The 17,407-nt window shown below is 47.5% G+C and overlaps 1 long non-coding RNA gene across 1 annotated transcript; it reads left to right on the top strand.

Annotated features, from left to right (window-relative positions):
- The first annotated feature begins 348 nt into the window (after positions 1-348).
- On the top strand, positions 349-14,647 carry LOC120495617. The gene is made up of 3 exons (XR_005626095.1): positions 349-480; positions 5,366-5,468; positions 12,478-14,647. It is a non-coding gene; the product is annotated as an uncharacterized LOC120495617 (long non-coding RNA).
- Positions 14,648-17,407: the final 2,760 nt, after the last annotated feature.

The following is a 17,407-nucleotide window of genomic DNA, read 5'->3' as shown; positions in this document are numbered from 1 at the left end:
TAATTTGCCTTATATTAACTTAAAATGAGCTCATTAAAAGATTTCTTTTTTTCTTTGAAAGCGCTGCTCATTATATTATCATTTTAAGTAATTAAATCAGAATAAATGGCTCTGTGAAGCTATTTTAATGTAACATCTAATTATATCTGACCTAGACACTGAACTATAATCATTAACTACATGAACTGTGTAATGTTCTGCAGACTCTTTAATAATTTATACGGGCTGGATTCAGCTGCGTGGAGTTGCAAGCTGAAGTGGTTGGATGTTGTGCACCTGTAGTGGCGTGGCACAGCTGATGGGAGTTTGCTTCTCAGGCAGTTTCCAGCCTTGCCTTGGCTCTGGGAAGTTTTTCCTGAGAAGCTGTGCAGGCCACAGGCTTGGCTGGACCTGGCTGGGGTTGCTTCTCCTTTATTGTGTGTACAGAGATGGGGCACACGTGTGGAGTGATGTTTTCCTCTGTTGGATGCTCTAGTCAAGGTAATATATTTATACAATATATTCAAACTGTATTAGATTGTGATTTAGATGATTTCACGTGAGCTATGGGAAGTTTTGGGTTTGCTGTGTTGTGTTCTTGCTGTGTCTCCTACAGAGGCTTTGTCTGTTCTTCCATTCCAAGCAATTTTTTCTGATCTGTTTGCATACAGCTTCCAGACTCATACTCCCTGAAAGACTCATTCAAGTTGAGCTTATTCCTGGAAGTAAGTGTGTTTGGGGAAGGAAAAATTGGCTTGTGGGAGTTTTAACCTTTCCTTCCTCAAGGAAAAAGAAAGGGGCTGGGTGCTGCCATGGCAGTAGATGTTCCATCCATCTTCCCTGCCCCGCCATGGGCTGGGTGCCTTTTGGCAAAGGAACAGATGGACCATGTTGTAGCGCATCCAAAAATTGCTGGTGCCACCTATTGGTGGAAAACTGCAGATTAAAACGTGATTAATGCGTGTTATTATGCCCTCTGCTTATCTCTGCCCAGCTGGCAGGTGGGTCGGACCAGTTCTGCTGTTAGTTTTCATCTCGGTAACTGCTGGCAAACATTGCTGGCATTCCCCGTGTATCTTGGGTGTGATTTGCAAACAGGAGGCTTTGCTGCGGGCAGGCAGCTGCCAGGGGACACGTGCAGCCCCAGGGGTGCCTCTGAGGACAGGGCAGGCAGGCAGCCCTGCAGTGGAGGGCTCAGAAAAGCCAGGCTGGTGTCAATGGAGCTGCTGGATGTGACAGTGAATCCACTGGGCTTTGAGAAATTTTGGGTATTCCTGCAGAAATTTTGGGTATTCCATGCCGGGGGAGAGGTGGTGTGGTGATGCACAGCAGCCTCAGGGGCCCCACAGGCAGGGCACAGAGATGGATTATCTCTCCAGCCACTGAGCTGAGCAGGATGCAGAGGCTTTGCTGCAGAGCCTCTGCTCCGTGGACTTTTCCAGCCTCAGGGGGTTTTCCAGCCTTGCAGAGGAGGTGAGGGAAAGCTGAATCCCTGCCTAGGGCCCTGCTTCCTCCTGCCTTGTTGCAGGGGACCTTTAGCCAAGGCCTGATAGCCACAAAAAGCCCTGCTGGCCTCCTGCCTGGTGTGCTTAAGCAGTTTTATAGCTGTCATATAGAGCAGCCCTATATTAGCAGCAGGTTTAGTACTCCCAGGAAACATCCAGCCACAGCACTGACATCATGGACTAAAGGCTCCAAGGGTTCACTTGCTTAAGTGGCTATTTGTAATAGAGTCTTTTAATAAAATCTCATTAAAGGAGAGCTCCTGCCCGAGCCTGGTTCCTGAGATTGCTGGAACACAGCACCAAGACCAGCCTCGAGCTGCTGCAAGAGCAGGGAGAGTGAAAGGGGCCCTGCAAGGCTCTAGTGAGGGCTGGAGAGATGTGCTTGGTGCTCATCCGTGCTGCCCCTGTCTGGATCCAGAGCAGTAAAAGAGCCCTGCAGACTGCAGAGCAAAGGATGAGCCGTGCAGAGGGAAAGGGAGAGAGTTCCTCCCAGCTTTTGAACCACCCTGCCCAGGAAGGACTGGTGGGAGACAAGAAGGGCTCAGACTTGTCTTCAGTCTTCCCTCCCCACCACAAGCTCAGAAATGCTGATTTTCTCAGCCCCTAAGCACTGGGCAGAGGATTCAGGCTGCTCCTGAGTGGAGACTCTGTGCTCTGGTGCTCCCAGGACTTGCTTTATGTTTCCTGTTGCAGTTTGGCTGAACCATTTTGCTGTGTGCTTGAAGAATAATCTGAATTCCAGGGAAGAGTTTTCTAAACACTTGTCTCCTCTGTAATTTTACTGTCATGTCATAGAGAGGAGCTGCTTGAAAGACTTCAGGAAAGAAATTATTCTCTACTTCGATCCTAGGGGGTTTTTTGCTGTTTTTATTTTTTTTTAAATACCTAAAAAAATTACCCTTTGATGTGAAAATTATATGCACTTAGAGATATGCTAATAAGAAAATGATTGGAGAAATGTTGAACATGGAGAACAGCTCATTTCCGGGCTCTTTCCTTCACCACCTGCACCCCTGACAACCTCAGTCCCACCCTTCCACATGCACATCTCTCTCTAAAGCTGTTCTAAAAGCTGCTCTGATTTTCTGGGGGTTCATAAGCAGATCCTTTGTTTTAATTTCTTTTTAAAAATTATTTTTCAAGTGAAGGGCTTCATGCCCATTCTGTGGTTTGCCAGAAGGATGGTGGTAAAATTCCTGCTCGGGAGATGCTGAAGGCCCAGCAGTGCTTTCCCAGTCTGGACTTGGGCTGTGCCCTGATCCCAAACCTTCTCAGTAGATCCCTGTGCTCTTTAGTGGTCCCCAGCCTCCCTTCCTTGGGCGGGGATTAAAAAGCTGCTGCAGGATGAATGCAAGCTGCCTGTGCTGGCCCCTGATTTGGAGGGGATACAGCATGCTCTGGTGTCTGCTTCCTTTCAGAGATGTCTTGCCTGTGGTTCTTTACATATGTGAAATGAGATAAGCCAGGGGGAAAAAAGGATGGTTGGAGAGTGGCAGCCAGGATTGCATCTTCTTGTTTTCTTCCCTTGCTGTCTTCAAAAGCAGAATTTTAGAGTCAACAAAGGCAGAGCTGGTATCATCACAGCTGAGGGTGGGTTTGTTTACAGCAGGTGCCCTGCTGCGTGCCTGGGGTGCTGCTGCAGATGGGAAAAGCTCTTCCAGAGAGCCTGAAAAGCAGGAGATGAGCCCGGTCTGTGGAGTGGGATGGTGGCTTCCGAGGGCTGAGGTTTAATCTGCCTCTGCTGTGGTGTCCCCAGCTCCTGCTGGCATCACTGCTGATGTCAGGGCAGCAGCTCCTCAGGCCAGGGTGGTGCTGGGTGCCATTAACACAGACATCAGAGCAACTGCTGCTCTTCCTCCAGAGACCAGCACGGTGAGACCTCCCAGCGACAGCTCCTGCCCGTGCTGGCAGCCTGCAAGGGGCAGGGAAGGCATCCTGCCACTGATTAGCTCCGACTCCCCTGCTGGGGAATAGCCTGACTTTCTCTATTAGTGGTTTTCCAGGTGGAATTCTTGCTAGATAATATGGCTGTGAGGTGTTGGCATGAGGCAGAGGCTGCTGCTGCAGTCTTACCTGGTGTTGTCATTGCTCCTGTGATCTCCTGGCGTGTTCCTTTCCTGGCTCACCCCTCAGGGAGCCCTCCTGCACCCCTGTGGCTGCCCCAGATGCCCTTCCTGATTGTGGGGGTGATCAGCACATCCCAGCTTCCTGGAAATCCATGTCCTTGTGTTGTCTTTCCCCTGCTGTTGGAATCTGGGGTGAGGGGGGAATACTCTTCTTGTGTCTTCCTTTTCCTGCCTTTTTTTTTTTATATGAACATCTGTTGAACCACAGGTAGTCATGTCAGGGAAAAAAAAACCCTCTTCAAAAGAACCCTGATTTATTGAATTTCCAGCTGTTTCACAGGGCTGATCCAAATCAACTGGTTGCATTAATTAATTAAAGGAACTTTGATTTCAAGGGTCCCTAGAGTCTATACCTGAATTCCATGAAAGCATGCAAATCCCATGTAGTAAATGTTGCCTTTGCTCACGTATTATTTAGTTCCATGTTTTTTCTAATTGAGAAAGGCATTAAAAACACCTATGAAATGTAAAATATACATTATAAGAAGTGGCACCTTTGGCACCAAAGGTACTGAATATAGGGGTGCACATGCAGCCACCACATCTGCTCCAAGGAAAGCTGCTGGGCACTGATCAATGCTCAGAGTTACATTACACACTCATCTGAATCCAGCAAAATCTGCTATTTTGGGGTGGAGACACTCCTCATGCCTGGTTTCCTTTGGCAACTTGCTCCACGCTGGATTTTGTTTCTGGCAGAGCACAGTGGGCTCTCTGTTTGCTCAGGCCCTGGTCCTGCAGACACTTCAGATCCTCAGCCTCCAGCCTGGGCTTTGCTCTGCATCAGTGTTAAACAAATCAGTTCATGGAAAACTTGCATCTGGATTTGAGGGCTTGGCTATAGGCAAAAATTTCCTGCTTTCAGACCTAAGTTCAAATCCCTTGGAGACACAGGGGCAAACTTTTAACCTTGACAATGGGCAGAGGAACAGGTGAAATTTCCCTGCTAACAAGGCCAACTTTGGATGGGCTGGGCCTGTTTGGGAGGTAAATAACATCCCAATTATCTACATATACATACATATATATATATATATCAGGCATTGCAGAAAGAAGCCCTATTTATGAAGCCTTATATTCAAGAAATCCATTGTAACAAGCTCTGACTTTCCCATAAATGTGCCAGACTATGAAGTAACTTGCATAGGGCTGCACCAGTGCTTTTGGAAGGTTGCTGTTACCTGTCACGTGGAAGCAGTTTTGATCCTAGGATCTCAGGTTTCATCTGGGAATGGACATATTCTGGCTCTAGAGAGGCTGTTAGAGCAAAGGCATTTTAAATGGCAAAGATGTGTGTGTTGTGAATGCATTTAAAACTGCAGGTACTTGGAGCCTGGTACCTGTGCAGCAATGAATCACAATAAATAAATGCAAATGTCCAGAAGAACAAAAGGAACATTAAACAGATAACAAACGCTTCACCGGGAAACAGCACGGCTTCAGAGTCCATAAATAAAACCCCCTAATCTAATAAATGTTCTGGAGATAACTGGAAAAAATACGGAAATGGTCACTTGGTTGTGAGGGAGCATATTTCACTTCTGCCTAGCAAAAGGACTCTCAGCCCGTGCAGTTGAGCTGATTCATGGCCCTCTGTAATGTCCTGGTTATCCCCAGTCGCAGCAGGTTTCATGCAGCAAGCACTCCACTATGTCAACGTCGAGTTAATATTTTAAGGACAACGGAGAACAACCAGACTGTAGTTTGCTGATGGGCTTTTTCCTTCCACCCCCACCCCCCCTTCCGTGTTTTTAGGAAATGGGCTGCTGATAAGGGAAGGAGCTGCACAGGCAGGACTGCCTGGCGCGCTCATCGCTGGGAAGATGCGACTTCCTCTGAACTCTCAGGAAGAGAGGAGGTGAGTCATGGTGGATGGAGGGGCTGAACGTGTGCCAGGAGGGAGCAAACAGCACCAGCTCCAGTGGGACTCCAGTAAAAATGCTGGGCCAAGCTGGTGTAAAAGCCTGGTGAAGCTCTGACGTGTGCGGAAGAATTGGGGAGCTTTGGTTTAAGCACTCCTTTTATTGCGGGAGCTCCTTCTCATCTTCCTGCTTGTAGCCAGCACAGTCTGCATCCCTGCATTTCAGAAAACCCCCAGAATCCCTGGTGTGTGCTGGGACAGGTGACAACAGCCTGTTTCCAGCTCAGAGGGCTGTGTGTGCTCTGCTGCCTTCGCCGTTCCCCCCTTCCTCTCAGGAGTGACTTCATCTGGTGCTGGTGTCACCCTGGCCATGGAGCACATCTCCATCAGGGAGAAACACCGAAGCTGCTCATGGGCTTCCTCATCCCAAATCTGCCAGAAGCCCTGTGGGCTGGTGGCTGCTGCTGAGGAAGGAGGTGTTGGGTGTTTTGTTTGGGTTCTTCTCATGCTGAGCTGAAGAAGGCTGAATTTGGTGTGTGGTCTGTGGATTTCCATGAGGAAATGCTCTCAGTGATCTGTATCTGTTCTGGCCCTGGTGTTTATCCACGGAAGGATGGTCCCTGGTGTCTCCTTAGGATGTGTTTAAGTTGTTTGAACAGCAGCATGCAGTGCAAAGCACCTGGTGCCAAATCTGCCATCCCTGAGCTGTAAGGGCCGTCCCTTCTGCTGCCAGCTTTGTGCTCCTTTCAAGGCAAAACTCACCTGAGAATGTGCCTGACTGAGTTATTAGAGGGGAAAAACAGCAGAAAGGGGTGTGGGGTGTGTGCCAGGAGCACACTGTGCACCTACAGGTGTGTCCCCCGCTCTGGGGCCAGAGGAGCCTTTGGGGACAGAGCCCTTTGGGGGTGGCAGACACAGGACCTGCCTGGCAGCTTCTCCGTGCTACTGCTGAGATCCAAAGCTGCCTGTGTGTAACACTCACGCTGTGCTCTCGAGTTAGCTGTGTCTGAACTGAAGAGACTCCTCTGAAGTCTATATTAAGCACATTAAAAGCTGAAACAGGCTGCTCGGGCGGGTGCTTTGATAGATTTTCTGACTGTGTGTAGCGTAACGTTACAGCAAGGAGAAAACTCCCAGCCTTGGCTGATTCTCCCCCTGTGCTCTGAGGGTGGCTTTTTGCTGTGAGTGATGGGGATGGTGAGGCAAGGTTGTGCAGACACCGAGCTGCAGTGCTCTGTGTGAATGCAAAAACTTCCATTAACCCCTCTGGATCACCTGCATCAGCAGAAGATCCCTGGCTCCTGCTGTCCCTGGGCAGCTTGGAGGAAGAGTATGGTTGGATATAAAAATTACAATTACAGATCCCTTTATTCATTGTGGTCAGTTAATGCTGGTTATCATATTTGTAGATATTTTGAATTTATTTTGGTAGAAGTGAGACAGAATCCATACAGCTTGCATTTCTCCAAGTGGTGGTCCCAGAGCATGGCAGTGTGTACCTGTGCAGATGCAATTTAGAATGCTAATGGTGACTTAGATGGGGCTTTAAAAGTACTCAGGGGAATAAAGCCTTTTTTTCCTTAAAGAACTCAAACACAAACAAAACAATGTGATTCCAAAGCAGCAATGATTTTCCAGGGCTGTTTTTCACAGTTCAAGCACCGGTGGGGTTGGGGAGGAGTTTGGGATCTGGGCACCTGGAAAATGCATCGGCACAGAGATGAGCTGAGAAAAGTGAGAAATTGTGAGGTGTTGGTTTTGGCAGGGCTGCCCTGTGCTCTGGGGGCTTTTCAGAGCCTGTATTTCCATTTTCTTTTGGGAGGCCTTGGCTGGGTGAGTACCTTACCCCCAAAACACCGTTGTGTGTGCAGCCTGTGGCCAGGGCTACAGAGACCTGCAGATGTGGATGTGTGGAAAATGCTCAGTAAACAACCAGAGGTTTTAGGTGGAGGATTTTAGGAGCATCACATCCTGTTATCACACACTTATCACCTTCTGCTGGTGTGGTCGTGCAGGTTTCACCCTGTCAGCGGCTGCTGGCTGGAGCAGGGATGTTTTATGGTACATGGGTGACCAGGCAGCTCCATCCATGGGAAGTTCACAGCTCCCTGCCCTGAAATCCGTGTCCATGTAGCCCCAGAACACCTCCATGTGTGTGATATGGGATACAGGACCTGCTTTATCTTCTGCCTCTGTCAGAAGGTCCTTTCCCCCTTCACTCACCATCCCCAATCCCGTGTTTAGCTCTTGGCTTTCCCAGCCTTTCAGCGTCCAAGTGATAACATCTGGTCTAGCACCGAAAGGGGAATAGCACTTGTAGGAGATCATCGGGAAAAAGATGAAATTCTGGGTTAGAGTTGGAGCCTGAAGTTAATTCCCCGCTTTCAAATAGTGTTTTCTGAGTAGGTGATAATCACTGGGCCTTTCCCGATTAATTAAAGGGCTTTACAAAGCAAATGATGTGGAGAATATGCAGCCTGGGAGAGCAGTGGGTAGGAGAGGCTGTTGGTGTCCGTGTGATTTTCATCTGGTCTGACAGTCTGCCTTGGTGGGAGGAAAAGGGGAAGGAAAGTTCACTCCTGGGAAACAGCCTGGGCCTTTCCCCAGCTGATTTTGGGGCAGGAAAAGGGATTTGTAAGGTGGAAAGTGGGTGAGACACTAAATCCCTGGTTAACTGGGAGAGATTGAGCCTCCAGTGCAGAAGCAAACCACAGTCCTGCTGCTCCTGCCAGTGGGAGGTAAGGTTGTGTCACCATCAAATATTCATGTGTGACCTCCAGGTGATGCTTCAGAAATGTACACCGGTGCTCTTCATGTTTCTTTAAAATCCGTGGGAGCTTTGCCACTGAATCCTATAAGAAACAGACAATATTCCAAGATTGCTGATTTGAAAGCTTTTAATCAGCAGCACCGCAAATTGAAAAAAAAAAGTAAATTCAAAGCTGTAACTGTTGCAAGATTCAAACTTGAAGAAACAGACAATATTCCAAGATTGCTGATTTGAAAGCTTTTAATCAGCAGCACTGCAAATTGAAAAAAAAATAAATTCAAAGCTGTAACTGTTGCAAGAATCAAACTTGGGTTTGAGGAGTTCTGGTGGTTCTGGCTCTGTGTGTAAGAAAAATTAGCTCAGATGAATTCTGAGCTTGCTCTCCATCGTGCCTTTTACCATCTCTGCTGTCTTTCTCCAGAGAGACTCAGCCCCTTGAACTGAGGGTCTTCCTGGGTGTAATTTTAGCTCTTTAAACTTCCAACTTCACTGCTAACTTTTTACTCTTTGACTTGATAGTCTTAGAGGTCTTTTCCAACCTAAATGATTCTACAATTTTATGTGCTAAATGTTGAAGGTTTGGAGGTTTAATTGAGAAGGGAGCCTGCCTGCAAGGAGACTTTTGTAAGAAGAAAACTTTATTTCCCAGGATAGGATCCCATTGCCCACCTTCAATCTTTTATCCACGTTTGGGACCTGGGTGAATATGGCAGCACTGGTAATTAGTGTGCAGTGGCCAAGGAGGGTTGTTTGACACGAAGGTTTCACATTAAGACTGCAGGAAGTGCGCCTGGACTCTCAGCATGGCTGTGATCAGATCCATATGAGGACAGGGATATCAAATTCCCCAGCTCCCCACAAAAATGTTGTGATTAATCACGCTGAGAGTTGCAATTAGACCAAATAAAAGCAGCATGTTAAAGAAGCTAAGAAGGAGGTGATGTGAATGTTATTAACGAGCAGGAGGCTTTGGCTTTGTGGAGCTCGCTTGAAATGTGTCAAACAAATAGAACCGAGATAAATGTAAAATCAGCTGACTGCATATTACCCTGGAGGATTTGAAATGAGTGTTGGGGAGGGGAAGGAAGATCATAATTACCCAGAGGAAAAGGGCTAAATCTATGGAGTGGAATAGTTATTCATGTTAATTGTGTCATCATTGCACAGATGCCGAGGGCGCTGCGCTGCGAGGCTCTGCGTGCACGCTGCACCAGGGATGGTTAATGGGGTGGGCACTTGCAGACCCCTTAAAGGAGATGGATCCATCAGGCCCCTTCTAAATGCTCATCCCTGCTAGAGGAGAGGGGTACAGGGGTGTGGGAGTTGAGGAGGGGGGACCCTCTGCTATTAGTACAGCACCATGTTTGCAGAAAATATCCCAAACTTGGCTTGTCCTGTTTTCTGCTGCTCTTCAGAAGCTTTTCCATCAGCAGAGTGATTATCATTGATTAAGATCTATTGTGGCTTAATTAAGCTATCATATGGCACCTTTTCTGCAGCTTACTTCAACTGACAGCAATGCTTAATCTGGCTTCTTTGCCTCTTCTTCCCTTGGTTATAAACCTGGTATTGGGTGGATTTTATGATGGTTCTTTCCAGCATGTTTTATGGCTCTACAGCTTTCCTTATCTGTTTTTGTGCCGTGTGCTTGCAGAGATTTATGGGCTGAAGTACTAGATGCAGAGCAGGAAAGGGGGAAACAGACCTAAACCCATTAAAACCCTGGAATCCAAGCATTGGAGGCACTAAGTCTCTTAAAGAAATGAGAGGAAAGCCTGAACTAGGACATGTATGTGAAATCCCTGTGCTCCGGCCTCTGGAAAGAGCAGGCTGGGATTGTCATCCATGTGCTGTGGTTCAGGCTGGGGAAATCAGAAAACTGGCAGTAGGGACTGTGCAGGAGCTGCTCACTGTCAGTGCAGTCACTGGCTCCAGGTGTGCTTGCAGAGTTGGGTTTTACAGGGTGCATTTAGGGGATGTGCCTGCTGGGGGAGAGTTGGTGATGGAAACTGAAGGGACTCTGAGCAGCCTGGTCCAGTGAAAGTTGTCCCCACCCATGACTGAGGCATTGAAACAAGGTGATCCTCAAGGGCCCTTCCAACCCAAACCATTCTGTGACTTTCTGTGGGCCTAGACCCATCCCTTTGTGCTGAGTTCACCAGGCTGAAGTTCAGTCTTGGACAAAATATCAAGGCTTTACCTGTGTGCACACCACTGTCTGATAGAAGAAATGGCTTCTGGATGGACTCTCCAGAGGAACAAACCTGCTCTGGCTTTGAGGATGAGCTCTGCTGCTGCCCTGCCTCTGTCACTGCTCAGTGCTGGCCCTCAGGAAACTCCTCTCCTGCTTTGACATCCCCTTTTCCTCAGCCACGTGAGGCTTCCTCCTGCTTCCTCAGCCTCAAGGTCAAGTCTGCTCCTCTTGGTCTAGTGGGTTTTTTGTCATATTTATTAGGTGTTTGCATGTGTCTACCACGCAGCCTTTGAAGCTGTCCTCTCCCCTACCTGAGTCTGGTTCATTCACCTGCACAGTTATTGGTTGTATTTGGGTATTATCTGAGGTTGAATGCTGTAGTTGTTAATTTGGGCTTTAAAAATAAACTCAGATATTGCAGGGAAGCATGGCCTGAGTACATTGGCTCATGACCCCTTCCCAGCCAGGCTGGGCTGGCAGATGTCCCTTAACTGCAGAGAACAAGTTGTGTGCACCGTTATCCTGCCATAAAAACAAAGGACTCTTCTTTCCAAGTGATAAAGCCTGGGGTTCGCAGTTTCTAGCTGAAACAGACCAACAACTTTCAGCCTTTTTATTGCACTTCTTCAAAACTCTTGCAATTCTCACTACTCAGCATTTTATTGCAGTGTCCTGTGCTGGTGACCTGGGCCACTGCTGCTCTTTGTGTCCCCTGACAGAGCCCACAAGGTGCTCTGGTGTTTATCTTGCACTGACTTCATCCAGCTTGTCAAGTGTCTCCAATCTGCTTTCCAGTGCCTCCTCCTTATGGTTGCAGCCACTTACCGCTTAAATATCTCCCAAATGCTCATTTTGAGTAAAGCAGTGCTAATCTAGAGCAGATGCCTCAGTGATCTGGGAGAAGGTTGCTCGTGGCTGTGGAGCTGTCATCGCTCCGCTCGCAGGCGCGTCTCCCTCGCTCATGTGCTGCCCACCTGGAGCTGCTGTGACACACCCGGGGCTTCCACCTCCCAAACCCAACCTCTTTGTTCTGCAGCTCATGAGATTTCTTCCCATGATCCAGGGCCTTGCACGTGCGTGGGGGCCACACAGACCCATCTCCCCAGGTCTCTGTGTGAGCACCGGTGCAAACCTGGCTCCTTTCTGCCTGGGAAATGTGCCATGACACGGCTCTGCTGCCTGTGTCTGCAGCAGCACTGGCTGGCTGCTTTGCTGACCCTCATCTAAACAGAGCTGATCTCCAGCTGACGCTGCCTGACCCATCTCTCAACCCCTCAAACCTGAAGAAGCTACAATTTCTTGCGTGTCCCTTAGCTTTTTACCTCTTCCTCAGAGTTCAGCTTCTGGAATGGTCCTTCCTTGCCTGTGCAGCTCTGGGGATCGTTGGCACAAGTGAAATTTCAGCCAGGGCCAAGGAACAGATCTTGGGGAAGGTGGGAAGCCACACAGTACCCAGTGTAACAGCATGGGAACAGCTTTTCAAAAGATGCAGGTGGGAGTCCAGGCCCTCCAGGGCCAGGAGCAAATGATGGATATTGAAAGCTGCTCTTTACAAAATGAGCTGGCTTTTATTTATTCTTGTAGCTGCTGTAAGTCAAGGGAAAGGCCTTGAGTTTTTAATCTATATATTGGTTTGCTCTGCTGCCTTGTGCAGACCCATAAGGAGGGTGGGAACTTGCTCCCTGCTCCATTCTGATGGCTCTGCTGTCTCAGCAATGATTACATTCTTCCCTGAAGAAAGCAGAGGAAGTAGAAGAAGCTTTATAGGGAGAAGAGGCTTTATATGGAAACATCTCTTCCCACTCTCCTGTTAATATCCATTGAACTCAGGGGGGGAAATTGGATGCAAAGATGTCTCAGAACTGTAAGAGACAATTTGAATCTTTCATGTCAGAATTATGGTTTTTGTCTTGCATGAACATCTGTGATACTCCTGAATATGCTGTGTCTCTCCTGAGAACAGCAGTGTAGTGACATCTCAGGTGAGTGCTGATATCAAGAGCTGTGGGTAGATATTGTTTTATCAGATGTTTCCTTTGCAGGCAGAAGTCCAAGAAAAGCCAGGCTTTTGCAATGCAAGCAGAGGTCTGAGCCTGTCCCAGCTCCAGGTCCAGCAGGACTCGGGGGAACCTTAAACTATGAAGGGCAGTGACACAACACTGCTGTTGGAATCCAGTCCCCAGTGGCATGCCTGAAACTCTCCTGGGAAACTTCCACATCCCACAAAATCAAAGAAGGTCAAACCCTGCCTGGAAGCAACATAACTTCATTATTCCAAGTTCACAGGTGATAAATTTGGTGTCCTTGGCCAGATGTGAGATATATTCAGAGTCATCTTTACCTAAAGAAACAGTGGTGCTCTTGTTCTGGGCAGATCCTCAGGTCATGCCCTCCTTTGCAGCCTTCTGGTCCAGCAGCTGTTCATGCCTGTGGCCCCTTGGTCATGGGTGTCATCTCCACTGTGAATGCAGCTCCTTGATGAGAGCTAGGAAGTGTCAAATGAGATTTCAGTGCAGGGAACAAAAACATGCAGCTGGAAAATAAGTCAGGAGGACTTTTCACCAAGGAAAAGGCTCTCTGTGGCTGGGTCTCCTGCCCAGCTCCAAGCTGCTGAGCTTCCTTGGCATCACCCTCCAACCCTCTCTCCCCTCTGTGCTGATTTGCAGCCCTGTTACATCTTTGTACACATGATCTGATGTGGCCAGAGATCCCCCAGCAGCCTTGGTTTTCCTCTGACCCATCATATGGCAGAAATTTAAGATGGCTTAAGTAGATTTTGTTTATTTATTCTGCACCTCAGCCATCAGAGACTGCCAGTGCCAGGGTGTGAATTACAGTAAAATAAATAAATGCACTAATTGCTGCTGCTTTATATTGGAAATAATTCTTGCTTATGAAAACATCTCAAAAGGTGTAGAAAGGAGACACATCTGCTCCAGACCAGGCAAATCAACTGTCTTAATGAACCATTAACACAGGCTGTCAAAAAACCCACTCTGAACCAAGGTGAAGTTCCCACATTGGTCTCTGAGCCTGGGGTGAAGCTCATGATGTTCATCTTATTGCAAGCACAGGACTGTTGGTGGAACAGTGTGAACAGAAATAGAGGAAGAGCAAAGCAAGGGAGAGGTAACTCAAGTTTATGCTGTGAAGGAATTCACACCCACTGGAGTTGTATGCATGGCTGTAACCACGTTCTGCTGCAGCCCCCGAGCCAAAAAATTGACAAAAAAAGAAAGGATGGGATGTGGGGAGGAGGGGAAATGTTAATCACCATCTTTCCTTTCCTATAAATGTGTTAATGGTTTAGTAAGTGTTTCCAAAAATGTCTGTGTGGGATTAAAATAGAAGCCATGGCCAAGTTTGAAATGAGCTCTTGGATGGGGAGCAGACAGGGGGGTAAATCCTGGTGATCCCATCCAAGGCACAGGGAAATGTCCAGCACAGGAGGATGGAGAGGGTGAAGTGTTTGTGCTGGGAACTTTCTGTTGGCTCTTTGGGGAGCTTGGTCATCCCAGCAAGTGGGAACAGTGCTCCACATAATCAAAAAGTACCACCTACCAAAGCATGTGAGGGTTGCCATGGAAATCAGGAGTTGTTACTGAAAAAGCAGGAAAATCATGAATGATCTGGAAAACCATGGATTTTTGGAGCTTCCTGTCCTCTGCTATGTAAAACCCCAGCCCAGACTGTTGAATTCCTTTCTGGGAGGATTTTGCCCCTGCTGCTGCAGCTGCACAGGACAGCAGGTTGTACATGCATTTATGGGGGCACATAACCCACGCTCTTCATTGCAGCTCTGGCCCACTGACTGCTCCAGAGGATGGGTAGGAACTGAAACCAGGGATGGAAATTACCTGGATGGAAACCTCTGCTGTGGGTCACAGCAGGGTGTGACAAGCCCCAGGCAGAAAAGCCCCCAAATTATCCATGAGTATCTCATCTGGAAGACTTGTCCAGACCTGTTCCCAGGGAAGAGAGTGAACCAGGAGAGAGGATCAGAAAGCTGGGGACAGACTCCATAACTCACCAGTGGCTGGTGGAGGATCCCCTCCATGAAAAGGGTGGGAGGGGGTGTAACTTGCCAGAGGATCTCGGAAAACACTCTTGTTCCAGTATCCACAACATTCAGAGACTGACAGCCATGGTGAGCAGGAAAGACTCAGGAACTGGCTCCAGGACAGATCAGATGGAAGCCATTCTTAAACGAACGTAATGATGTATGGAAGTAAAACATTATTTTGGAACTAAAAGTTTAAATATATATAACAGTAACGAAGGCAGGAGATCTGCGTTGGGAATGCCAGCACACTTGCTGCTTCCAAGGTTTTATTTTAAAGTCAGGATACTGGAAATGCTGTTCAGCATGTTTCCAATGAGCTGCTAGGCCCCCTGGAAGTGCTAAGGCCATGTTTACTGAGAAACTGCATGGTAGGTCCTGCTGGAGGTTATTTGGGAGCTACTGACAGCCACAGGGTTTCACTTTGGTGGCTGAACTCTGTGCAAAGCCATCCAAGGACAGAGCCTGTAGGATGAAGAGGTTTCTCCTTTCTGGGCAATAATGGGAGCAAAAGCCCTGGAAGGACTCACTGCACCTGCAGCTGCCCCGCCTCTGTCAGTGCCCCTGGGACAGCAGTGTCCCCATTCTGCTCCTTCCCAGGGACTCTCTTGCCTTCCTTGGCACTGCAGAAGAGTGTCCCAGCCCCTCTCAGCCCCTCACTGCTTCTGCTGCAGCAGGTCAGAGGTGTTTCTGGGTAAGACACACCTACAGGGATGGATCCACTGCTCCCACCATGCTGCTGGGACGTTTTTGTTATTGTTGTGATTAACTTTCTGCTGTTGACTTCCGTCTGCGGGCTTGTAAACTCAAGCTGTCCATTTGCTACAGGTCTCAAAGCATCATCTTACAAGGAGGGAAAGAATTTTCATTTATAATCCATGAGACCTATTCAGGGATGGGCTGTCCTCCCCCTCCCTGTGCCAATAGACCTCTAAGTGAACAAACAAATGTCTGGAAATACAGGCAATTTAGCTCGGAAGAGATATCATCAGTGGGGTTCAGAGGTTAATGGGCATGGAGGATTTATAACAACCCAGGCCTATAAAAAAAAAAGGATGGGGGAGAAAAAAGGAAGAGGAGAAAAGAAAAAAAGGAGTGGGTAGTAATCTAGTTGACATCTATTGTTCTTTGTGTAACAGCTCATCTGTATTCTATCTGGTCCAGAGTATTGCAAAGAGAATTTAAAAACACATGTGTGCAAACACACACACACATCTATCTCTCTATATATATATATGTGCACATATAAACTGAAATATAATGAGGGAAAAAGCCCCTGTAAGTTTGAACCAACAACAGCAACCCATATATCTTTATTTGCTGCCAACATCCAAGTGCTGAACTCTCAAGGAGCCTGGATCTCTGCCATCATCTGTCCGTGTCTGATCTCTTTGGTAAATACGACGGCTGCCAAGAATGAGGCAAACGAAAAGCGCTCGCAGATTAGGGAGAAACACATGGCAGCCACTGACCTGCTGAAATCATAAAATACGTCATGAAGTAAGGAAAGAGGGGAAACAAATCATCCTCTCAGGGACTGCCCATCTGCTCACATAAAGCCACAATCATTATTGCAAATAAATACGTGCAGACCGGAGAAGTCTGGGAATAATTTGGGGGAGGTGGGTACCTTTGTGTGGTGTGTGTGTGTGTTTGGAACCCTCTGGAAATTTTCCTACATAAACAAGGTGAGATCATCAGCCAGAAATAGATACCTATCAATTAATTATGTAGGGAGCAAATCCTTATTTTATGGGCACAATTAGGGAAAAAAAAATTCCAAGACAGGATGGGGCCATAGCGTTGGAAAGGGACCCCTGTGGAAATTGCAGGTCCATGTTTTTCCAATGAAGGATGGATTAGTATTTATCATCTGAAAGACTCTGCAGTGTGAATAGTGGCTGTGTTTTTGCTATGAAGTGAAAGGATACACATCTTGCTCTGCCTTTTTATTCCCTTGGTGTTCCACAGGGATGTATCCAGGTATCAGTTTCAATGCCAAGAGTCCTGCTTGGGTTGGTTTTGGGCTAGATTTTTTTGTGGGGTTTTTTTTTGGTTTTTTAGGATTTAACAGATTAAATTTGACTGGAGCCTGCTAGAAGCCTGGTGTAGTACATGTGTCTTCCTAAAATCCAGGATTCCAGGGTGAATAGGGGCTGATTCAAACATGCAGGAGGAGAAGGCTGGAAACAGGAGCAGGTTAAGAAGCTGGTTATCTCTTTTTCTTCCCCTTTGTTCTTTTCCACCAAACTGTGCTGAAAACTTTTACTTTGAGAGTTATCCTGTTTGAAGGTATTCCATTCCTACCCAAGACAGAGTTGCAGGTACAAGGTATTTTGTAACTCAGGAATGTTTTCCTAAATATGCACACAAGGGTGTGCAGCATGTCCAGGATGGACTGAGCCTGCAGTGGGTCTGTGATTTCCCTCATGTTCCCACCACAGGACTCAAACCACGTGTTTTGGGTGAGGAAAAAGACATTTAAGGATGGGATTTCCTATGAGGGAAACCTGTGAGGGTGTCCTGCTTTGGCATCCAAAGGTCTCCATCAGAAATCCCACCCTCAAATGTTTTTTCTTCACTCAAAACATGTGGTTTGAGTCCTGTGGTGGGAACATGAGGGGAATGTGTTCTGTGTGTATGCCATGGGAGCCATATGGTTGTGTCTGGGGAAATCAAATAAATGGATTTTGTGGGTGTTTAGCCAAGTGTCTTTCTGAAATGCATGGATCAGACAAAGGAAAATTTCAAAACCACCAGAACAGAGAGAAAAGGGTGGTTACAGGTTTATTCTTTCCCATCTGGGTAAGCAGCTGAGCACGTGGTGTTGGCATCTCCAAACTCCCCTGGGCCTGCTGAGTGTCTGTACACACATGTGGACAGACCTGAGAGGTGATGGCAGAAATGCTCAC

The sequence above is a fragment of the Passer montanus genome, unplaced genomic scaffold (assembly GCF_014805655.1).
Source record: "Passer montanus isolate IOZ18808 unplaced genomic scaffold, ASM1480565v1 scaffold9, whole genome shotgun sequence".
NCBI lineage: Eukaryota > Metazoa > Chordata > Aves > Passeriformes > Passeridae > Passer > Passer montanus.
Note: the sequence above shows the minus strand (reverse complement) of the source record. Positions and strands in the feature narration are given on the sequence as shown.